We start from the raw sequence: 9,890 nt of genomic DNA on the forward strand, positions 1-9,890 counted from the left end.
CCATAAAAACCCTCTCAGAGGAAGAGGTATAATTGCTAATTGTCTCCATGAGGTGGTACCCGAAGTACAGTAATGGCTTCACTACAGAACCCAAATACCAGATAGCGCTCAAGGTCAGTGTTTTAATAATAAGTATCCAAAGCAAAACATCACTAAAATCACTGCAGAGCACAGGGAACTGCAACACCCAACACCAATCTTTAGCATGCACTGCAAAAACAAGAGCATTGTGCAGATCAGGTAGACTAATACCGAGAACAGATGAATCAATATTATGACTGGCAACTGTTAACAGATACAAATACCTTAATACACTCTGGTTAATCTGTTATTATCTCAAACCCTTCAGGCCCCACGTTGGGCACCAAAAGGGACTGTCATGGTTTAACCCCAGCCAGCAACTAAGCACCACACAGCTGCTCGCTCAGTCCCATACCCCCAGTGGGATGGGGGAAAGAATTGGAAGGATAAAAGTGAGAAAACTCATGGGTTGAGATAAGAACAGTTTAATAATTGAAGTAAAATAAAATAGAATAGTAGTAATAGTAGTAGTAATAATATTATAATAACACAATAATAATATACAAAGCAAGTGACACAATTGCTCACCACCCGCCAACCAATGCCCAGCTCGTCCCCGAGCAGTGATCACTGCCCCCCAGCCAACTCCCCCAGTTTATATACTGAGCATGACATCATGTGGTATGGAATAGCCCTTTGGCCCGTCTGGGTCAGCCCCCTGGCTGTGCCCCCTCCCAGCTTCTTGTGCACCTGGCAGACCATGGGAAGCTGAAAAATCCTTGACCAGTGTAAGCACTACTTAGCAACAACTAAAACATCAGTGTGTTATCAACATTCTTCTCATGCTAAATCCAAAACACAGCACTATACCAGCTACTAGGAGGGAAATTAACTCTATCCCAGCTGAAACCAGGACAAGCTACTAGCCTGCTTTGCTGGGAGATTGAAGACTAAATTCTTGACCTACTCGTTTTTGATCCTTATTAACATAGGAGAAGGAATTTTGGTCTCAGGATGTGTGATTTTATTCTTAAAAGGAATAAAATAAGCCCTCTTAGAGATTATAGCATATATGTTTGCTTGGCCAAATCAACCCATGGTGGAATATAGTAAGTGTTTGCAGTTGTTTAGTTAAGAAGATCTAAGCTAACTGAAATAAATTACTCAGCTGGAATTGCTCAAGTGGCTTGACACTCACATTTACGTGCTGTGATGCTACAGCTCAGAGACTGGAGGAGCTTTAAAGGCTGAAGAGAATTGAGTTAATTTTATGGTCCTTGTTTTGATTTAGAGATCCAATACAAATATTATTGTACCTTCTTTATGCTTACTATAAGCTCTTTTAAAAATGTATGAAAGCAAAGCTCCATTCTGCCGTAACAAGACATTACACACTTGCTATATAAAAATGATACATTGAAATATTTTCTTCAGAAAATAGCTTCTGAAAAATGTAGGCTTTAGGACCATTGCTATCATGTACTTCTCATAAAAGTCCCAATTAAACATTAGATTACATATATATATGTTTATTTGAAGCAAACAGATCTTTCAAACTTCGTTTTTACTTTGAGATTTTCTAGCTGCTGGGATAAACCTATTTTATTAGACCTTATTTTACAATGAGCTCTTTATCAGATCTGCAGCTAGCTTGTAACCCCTAGGGGTTCAAATGCAAGTCGACAAATCTCTTCAAGGTTTGCTTGAAGCATCTTTAAAACTTACTATTATTTTCCTTTTAGACTCAGGTCAGAACTAATTTTGAGGAGACCTCTTAAACCTCTGATGGTGTAACCCCAGGTAAGAAGCGAAGTGGAAGTGGAGGAAATACGATAATTTGAGCTGAGGGAGACAAGCTACAGAATCAATTCTTTGAGCAAGGGAAGAAAAAAAAAGCCATACAAAACATCTTTTCAGTAAAATTTTCAGTAATGTTTTCTGTTTAACAATATCTTTTAGTACTTTGAACATATTTTTATTTTAAATCTTATTGTTAATACTTACTTCATGCTGCAGGCAGAACAGAAGGTGGCAAGAACCTTTTGATTGCTTTTGACCTAATACATTTGGCAGGTTGATGCTGCAGATAATCACTACACAACTCTTCCTTGCTTTGGGAATAGGATTCATAACTGGACAAGACCTTATTCCTTGTCTTACCAAGTCTCGTGTAACATGGTCCACACATCCCTGCCATGCCTCCGAAATAACACAGTAAAAATCAGCTGAATCAGTTCTCACGGAACAAGCCTTGAGCTCAGCATCAGAGCCAGTGGCATGAGTCATTATCCAAACTGAGGAAAATCCTATCAACATGGATGTCTTGTTTAATCTACTTTACATATTAGTTTTCTAAGTACCTCTGGTCAATGCATTAGAATACAATTCTTTTGAGTGATTAAAATCCCTTTTTTCGTACTTCTTCCAGCACTTATTAGTATATAACTATAGAATCATAGAATATCCTGAGTTGGAAGGGACCCACAAGGATCATCCGAGTCCAACTCCTGTCCCTGCATAGGACAACCCCAAAAATCACACCATATGTCTGAGGGCGCTGTCCAAATGCTTCTAAAATGTTGTCAGGCTTGGCGCCATGACTACCTCCTGGGGGAGCCTGTTCCAGTGCTCCACCACCCTCTGGGCGAAGAACCTTTTCCTAATGTCCAACCTAAACCTCCCCTGGCATATCTTCCTGCTGTTCCCTCGGGTCCTATCATTGGTCGCCAGGGATAAGAGATCAGCGCTTGCCCCTCCTGCTTCCCTTGTGAGGAAGCTGTAGACCGCGATGAGGTCTCCCCTCAGTCTCCTCTTCTCCAGGCTGAACAGACCAAGTGACTTCGGCTGCTCCTCGTACGGCTTCCCCTCTAAACCCTTCAGCATCTTTGTGGCTCTCCTCTGGACACTCTCTAGTAGCTTCGTATCCTTTTTGTACTGTGGGGCCCAAAATTGCACACAGTACTCAAGATGAGGCCGCACCAGTGCAGAGTAGAGCAGGACAATCACCTCCCTTGACCGGCTAGCAATACAGTGCTTGATGCACCCCAGGACACGGTTTGCCCTCCTGGCTGCCAGGGCACACTGTTGGCTCATGTTCAACTTGCCGTCGACCAGAACCCCCAGATCCCTCTCCGCGGGGCTGCTCTCCAGCCTCTCGTTCCCCAGTCTGTATGTACATCCAGGGTTGCCATGTCCCAGGTGCAAAACCCGGCACTTGCCCTTGTCAAACTTCATACGGTTGGTGATTGCCCAGCTCTCTAATTTGTCCAGATCTCTCTGCAGGGCCTCTCTGCCCTCAAGAGTATCAACGGCTCCTCCCAATTTTGTGTCATCGGCAAACTTTGATAACAAACCATCCAGTCCTGCATCCAAGTCATTTATGAAGACATTAAAGAGCACTGGCCCCAAGATGGATCCCTGCAGAACCCCGCTAGTGACTGGTCGCCAGCCCAATGTAACCCCATTTACTATAACCCTTTGAGCCTGACCCGTCAGCCAATTGCTCACCCATCGCATTCTGTGTTTATCCAGCTGTATGCTGGACATTTTGTCCAGGAGGATAGTGTGAGAGACAATATCGAAAGCTTTACTGAAGTCCAAAAAGATTACATCGACTGGCTTCCCTTGGTCAACTAGGTGGGTAATCTTGTCATAGAAGGAAATCAAGTTTGGCAAGCAGGACTTTTCCCTCGTGAACCTGTGCTGGCTGGGGCCAATGACTGCCTTGTCTTTCAGGTGTTTTTCAATAACTCCCAGAATAGTCTCCTCCATGATTTTGCCAGGCACAGAGGTGAGACTGACAGGCCTGTAGTTACCGGGGTCATCCCTGTTGCCCTTCTTGAAGATTGGGACAACGTTTGCCAGCTTCCAGTCAACTGGGACCTCCCCAGATTCCCAAAAGCATTGAAAAATCATTGAGCGAGGTCTCGCTATGACATCAGCCAGCTCTTTCAGTACCCTCGGATGAATTCCATCGGGCCCCATTGACTTACAGGGATCCAGCTGGAGCAGCAAATCCCGCACAAGTTTGGGGCTGGTTGGGAGTTTGTCGTTCTTGCAGTCATGGTTCTCTAGCTCTGGAGGTCCCAGAGCCCATCATCGGTGTTGAAGACCAAGGCGAAGAAAGCATTAAACTTCTCTGCTTTGTCTATGTCCCTGCTTGTGAGGTGACCATGCTCGCCAAGTAATGGGCCAATGTTATTTCTCACCTGCCTTTTGCTATTAACATATTTTAAAAAGCCCTTTTTATTGTCCTTCACAGTACTGGCCAGCTTCAGCTCTAGTTGAGCTTTGGCCGCGCATATTTCCTCCCTACAGTGGAGAACAGCATCCCTGTAGTCCTCCCATGTTGCCTGACCTTGCTTCCACTGGTCATACTTTTTTTTTTTCATCTTAGTTCTAGCATAAGATCCCTACTCAGCCAAGCCGGCCTTCTACCTCGCCTGCTTGACTTTCGACATTTTGGAATTGCCTGCTCCTGTGCTCTTAGGAGGTGGTACTTAAAAAGCGACCAGCACCAATGGACCCCAGCACCTTCAAAAGCTTTTTCCCAGGGGACCTTACTGAGTAGTTCCCTGAGCAGCCTGAAGTCAGCTCTCCTCATATCCAGAGTTGAGGTCTTGCTGGCAGTTTTCCTCCTGGTACCATAGATTTTAAACTTGACTGCTTCGTGGTCGCTGTGGCCAAGGCAGCCACCAATTGCCACTTTACCCACAAGACCCTCTCTGTTAGTAAGCAGCAAGTCGAGGAAGGCACCTTTCCTGGTCGGTTCTCTTAGTACTTGTACCAAGAAGGTATCATCCAGATGCTTTAAGAATCTTTCTGGACCTGCTTGTACCAGCCGTGTGGTATTCCCAGTTGACATTTGGCAAGTTGAAGTCCCCCATAAGGACAAGGGCAGATGACTTGGAAGCATCCCTTAGTTCCTTAAAGAATAACTCATCCGTGTCATCATCCTGGCTGGGTGGCCTGTAGTAGACTCCCACAATGACATCTGCTTTATTTGTCTGTCCCTTAATCCTTACCCAGAGGCTCTCAACTGTGCCATCGCCAAATGCTAGCTCCAATATTGTTACAACTTCATTGTACATTTCACAGTTAACCAAAACTAGGTCTTACAAACAGTCTAGTGTCACAATTTATAAAAAATGGCATGCCTTTATTTTTCTTGTTAACCTCAACAGAGTCCTCACTACAGTGAATTTTATATCTCAGCATATCTACAGTACAGCTTGAACACCGCAAAGAAAGTTCCTAGAGCTAAATTTTCTGCAAAGTCCAACCATTTCAGTCAGGTCTACAAAGTTGTTTAGAAGTAGTTTATCTTTCTGTAAGAAGGGTCACATTAATTTCTCTGCCTTTGTTAAGTTCTTTGTAACTGTCTCTCTCATATTAACATCTAGCCAGTTGTTGTGTCATATTAAGAGAGAAATTCCTTCATTATCCCATCTAGTGGCTACTACTAGTGCTTCAACCTATTTGTAATTTTCATCTATGTTTTTGTTCTTCTGTGAAATTATGCAGGCTATTACTATTCATACATAATTAATCCTACTTCTACTCTTTGGTGGGGAGTCCCACAGGTTAAATGTGCTATTATGCAATTATGCTTCAATACTGGTGAAATACTGCTTGTTTCAGCTGTAATTTGTCTTACGTTATCACCCCTCTTTCTATATTAACCTTCTTGTCCCCACCTCCAGTTTTCCATGGTTTAAAATTCACTCTTGTGTATGATCTGACAATACTTCAATGTGTGAGCTTTGCCAGCACTGAGTAGTCAACTCCAGTGTGCTCCGCTGCTTTTCAGTCCTCACTGATCACCACCGAAACTGGTACTAAAAGACAGAGACTTCCCCTGTTTCTTTACCTTCAGTCCCATAACCAGACCACTTCATTTTATCATATTAACCTTAACTATGCCACTAGCTTACATTATTTTTACTATGACTGCAGGGTTTGTAATTTAATACAACTTATTTGACGTTTCTTTTGGTTATCAGACTAGGAATAAAACTTTCCCTCCACACAGTTTATGTTAGGTTCCAATGTCGGGAAGCAAATGGGGCTATATGTTCACCTAGTCTGAGATATAGTTTGAGGCCATTTTCATTTGGAGCAGAAAGCAAGGGAATTGCTTTTCTTGGGGAATTCCTGGACACCTGGAAGTTATAAAGGTTCTTCTGGTTAATTTACCTACAAATCTAAAACTGTCATAAAGCTTAAATCCATAAAGGAAGGTGGACAATGTTGATGACACACCTGGGAAGTTTGTATGGAGAGAGCTGATGAAAGTGATGCTGGATGCTGGTATGTTCTCAATAATAATGACATTGGCACTGTGACAAAATCAAACCTCATGCTTCTGAATCACCTGAGCATCCCAACTAACTTAAGGACACTGCCTTGGCCAAAATCCTCCTATGAATGGATACCATGGTTTTCAGTTCTGGACACTTCACTCAGAATTTGGTCCTCCTACTTTGTAGGGAACTAAATTACTTTGCTCTTCTCACTCTGTACAAGTCCTGTAGCAAAACCAGGAGGAAACAGTTCCACCTTCAAATAACTTAATGAATAAGAAAAACATTAATGGCTGCAGCTTCCATGCCACCTAGGGATTTAGTCACACAGCTCCTATTAGCTTCAGGATTGAAATGTCTTGTATCCTCTTTGAAAATATGCCTCAGAGATTTTACTGCAAAGGCAAAACAACAAAGGCAGCAAAGAAATTCAGAATGAAAGTGGAAATCCCCTTCCTTGTGTGTATTGCTGGAGTCTTCAAAACAGGTGATTTTGTACATCATAAAATGTAATAACCAGATATGAAAGGTGATTTTAAAAGGAGAAAGAAGACAACAGATGAACTTTCCATTTGCAATGTGCTGCTTAGAGATGTATACGCTGACACTAAAACAAAAAAACCTCAGATCATAGAATCATAGAATGCTTTGGGATGGAAGGGACCTTTGAAGGTCATCTAGTCCATCCCCCCTGCAATTGGCAGGGACATATACAACTAGATCAGGTTGCTCAGAGCCCCATCCAGCCTGTCCTTGAATGTTTCCAAGGATGGGGCATCTACCACCTCTCTAGGCAACCCATTCCAGTGTTTCACTACCCTCATCGTAAAAAATTTCTTCCTTATATCTAGTCTGATGCAGAGTGCCACAGCCCCACTGATATCAGCAGTGCCCCAGCAATGAAGCTTGCTGGGAATGTGCTCCATGAGTCTGAGTAAGCACTAGGGCAACATAGGGAGCACAAATTAGAAGCATCAGACCAGCTGCACAGTTGAGGGAGAAAACTGTACTTAAATGAGATTGACTGAACACTTGTAGCTTAAAGGTGGGAGCTGAATTTACCTCCCCACAGGTCTATTTTCTTCATCTTGTCAAAATTTGCATTCTCCCTAAGTTACTTCATGTGAAACCTAACTAAGCAGCTGGCTCCACAGTAAGTGCTTACCAGATAGAAGGTATCACTGGCTTGGACATGAGCTGGCAGGATGAGAGAAAAAGTGCTGAGGACTCCCAGGCACTTTCTGCCACTGCTTCCAGCAGACTGTCTTTGGCAAGTCATATAGTGTCACCCATCTGTCGTGGTTTAACCCCAGCCAGCAACTAAGCACCACGCAGCCGCTCGCTCACTCCCCACCAGTAGGATGGGGGAAGAGAACCAGAAGGGTAAAAGGGAGAAAACTCATGGCTTAAGATAAGAACAGTTTAATAATTGAAGTAAAATAAATTAAAACAGTTAAATAGGCAAAGCAAAAACCGCGCACGCAAACAAAGCAAAGCAAGGAATTCATTCGCTACTTCCCATCGGCAGGCAGGTGTTCAGCCATCCCCAGGAAAGCAGGGCTCCATCACGCATAAAGGCTACTTGGGAAGACAAACGCCACCATACCCAATGTCCCCCGTCCCCCTCTTCCTTCTTCTTCCCCCAGCTTATATACTGAGCATGACGTCATATGGTATGGAATAACCCTTTGGCCAGTCTGGGTCAGCACCGCCCCCCCCCCCCGGCTGTGCCCCCTCCCAGCTTCTTGTGCACCCGGCAGAGCAGGGGAAGCTGAAAAGTCTTTGACCAGTGTGAGCACCACTTAGCACCTATTTAGCAACAGCTTAGCACTACTTAGCAAGAACCAAAGCATCAGTCTATCATCGACATTGTTCTCATCCTAAACCCAAAACACAGCCCCATACTGGCTACCAAGAAGAAAATTAACTCTATCCCAGCTGAAACCAGGACACCATCTCACCGTATTTTAGCTATCCAAAAAATATTTATCAGCCTAAAATGGTCCCCAAGATATCAAGGGAGAGAGAAAATTGGTGATTCCCCTTATCTTTGGTGTTTATGTCTAGGTGAGACAATACTGGAAACTATTTCATACTTTAGGTATACCATATGTAAGCAGTTCTGTGCGTGCATGTAGTCAGTGAGAAAATTATAGTATATGCATATGTTTAACTAATCTGATTTCAGACATGGTTTTAGGCATGTAAAGTTTTAAAATGAGAGTTTGGAAAAATGATCTATTTTGGGGAAAGGAGGCTTTGTCCTTTTATTCTGTTGCCTTTTTTTTAGGTTCAAGTCATTTTGAATCCAGCTGTCTTCAACACAAGCCTGTCCTGGTTTCAGCTGGGATAGAGTTAGTTTTCTTCTTAGTAGCTGGTAGAGCACTGTGTTTTGGATTTAGGATGAGAATAATGTTGATAACACACTGATGTTTTGGTTCTTGCTGAGCAGAGTTTACACTAGTCAAGGACTTTTCAGCTTCCCATGCTCTGCCAGGTGTATAAGAAGCTGGGAGGGAGCATAGCTAGGACAGCTGACCCAGACTGGCCAAAGGGCTATTCCATACCATATGACATCATGCTCAGTATATAAGCTGGGGGAAGAAGAAGGAAGGGGGGACGTTCGGCGTGATGGCGTTTGTCTTCCCAAGTAACCGTTACGCGTGATGGAGCCCTGCTTTCCTGAGGATGGCTGAACACCTGCCTGCCGATGGGAAGTAGTGAATGAATTCCTTGCTTTGCTTTGCTTGCACGCGCGGCTTTTGCTTTACCCATTAAACTGTCTTTATCTCAACCCATGAGTTTTCTCCCTTTTACCCTTCTGATTCTCTCCCCCATCCCACCGGGGGGGGGAGTGAGCGAGCGGCTGTGTGGTGCTTAGTTGCTGGCTGGGGTTAAACCACGACAAAGCCTTGATGAGAAAGCTTGTAAAATGCTCTTATGTTGGTAGCTTTCTTGTGTCTTATGACATTCTGCATTTTTTCTTTTAAAAAAATCAGAATCAAGATCCAACATGCTATTATTTTTAATGGCATTTTCAAATACAGATTTTATAACACATCTGAGTGTGTAGCAAAGCCAGGAAACAGTCAAGATCAGGACATGGAGGTATGGAAAGTAAAAGGTAAGTCCACGCAACTTAGGTTATTATACCTATGGTTTTCTCATGGTTTTCCAAACTAGTCTCAAGACTTTTTAAGGAATCTGACTGAATTTTTGGTGTTTCATGTGGGAGATGATGTAAATAAAGCTCAAGATTTGTGTTTTCTAGGATGAAGAATGGTAACTTCACATCAGTGGGATATAAAGTCCAAATTTTCTACTGGGACCAAGAAAAAAAATGTTTGTAGACATGAGAAATTTTTGACATATTTATCAAATTCTACCCCAACCAAGAAAGACTCTGTTCTAATTAGTTTTATCTTACATTTCTCATTTCATTTGTCTCCTCCTGTGAGCCCAGTGTGATGATCAAAAATCAAAGCCACATGTTAATTCTGTTAAATATCTACTACGACAAATGACAAGAGATTGTCAGGAGGACAGAGTCTTTGTTGATTATTATGC

Source organism: Nipponia nippon, unplaced genomic scaffold, assembly GCF_047370975.1.
Source record: "Nipponia nippon isolate SJK-2023a ecotype South Korea unplaced genomic scaffold, ASM4737097v1 scaffold_29, whole genome shotgun sequence".
NCBI classification, from domain to species: Eukaryota; Metazoa; Chordata; class Aves; order Pelecaniformes; family Threskiornithidae; genus Nipponia; species Nipponia nippon.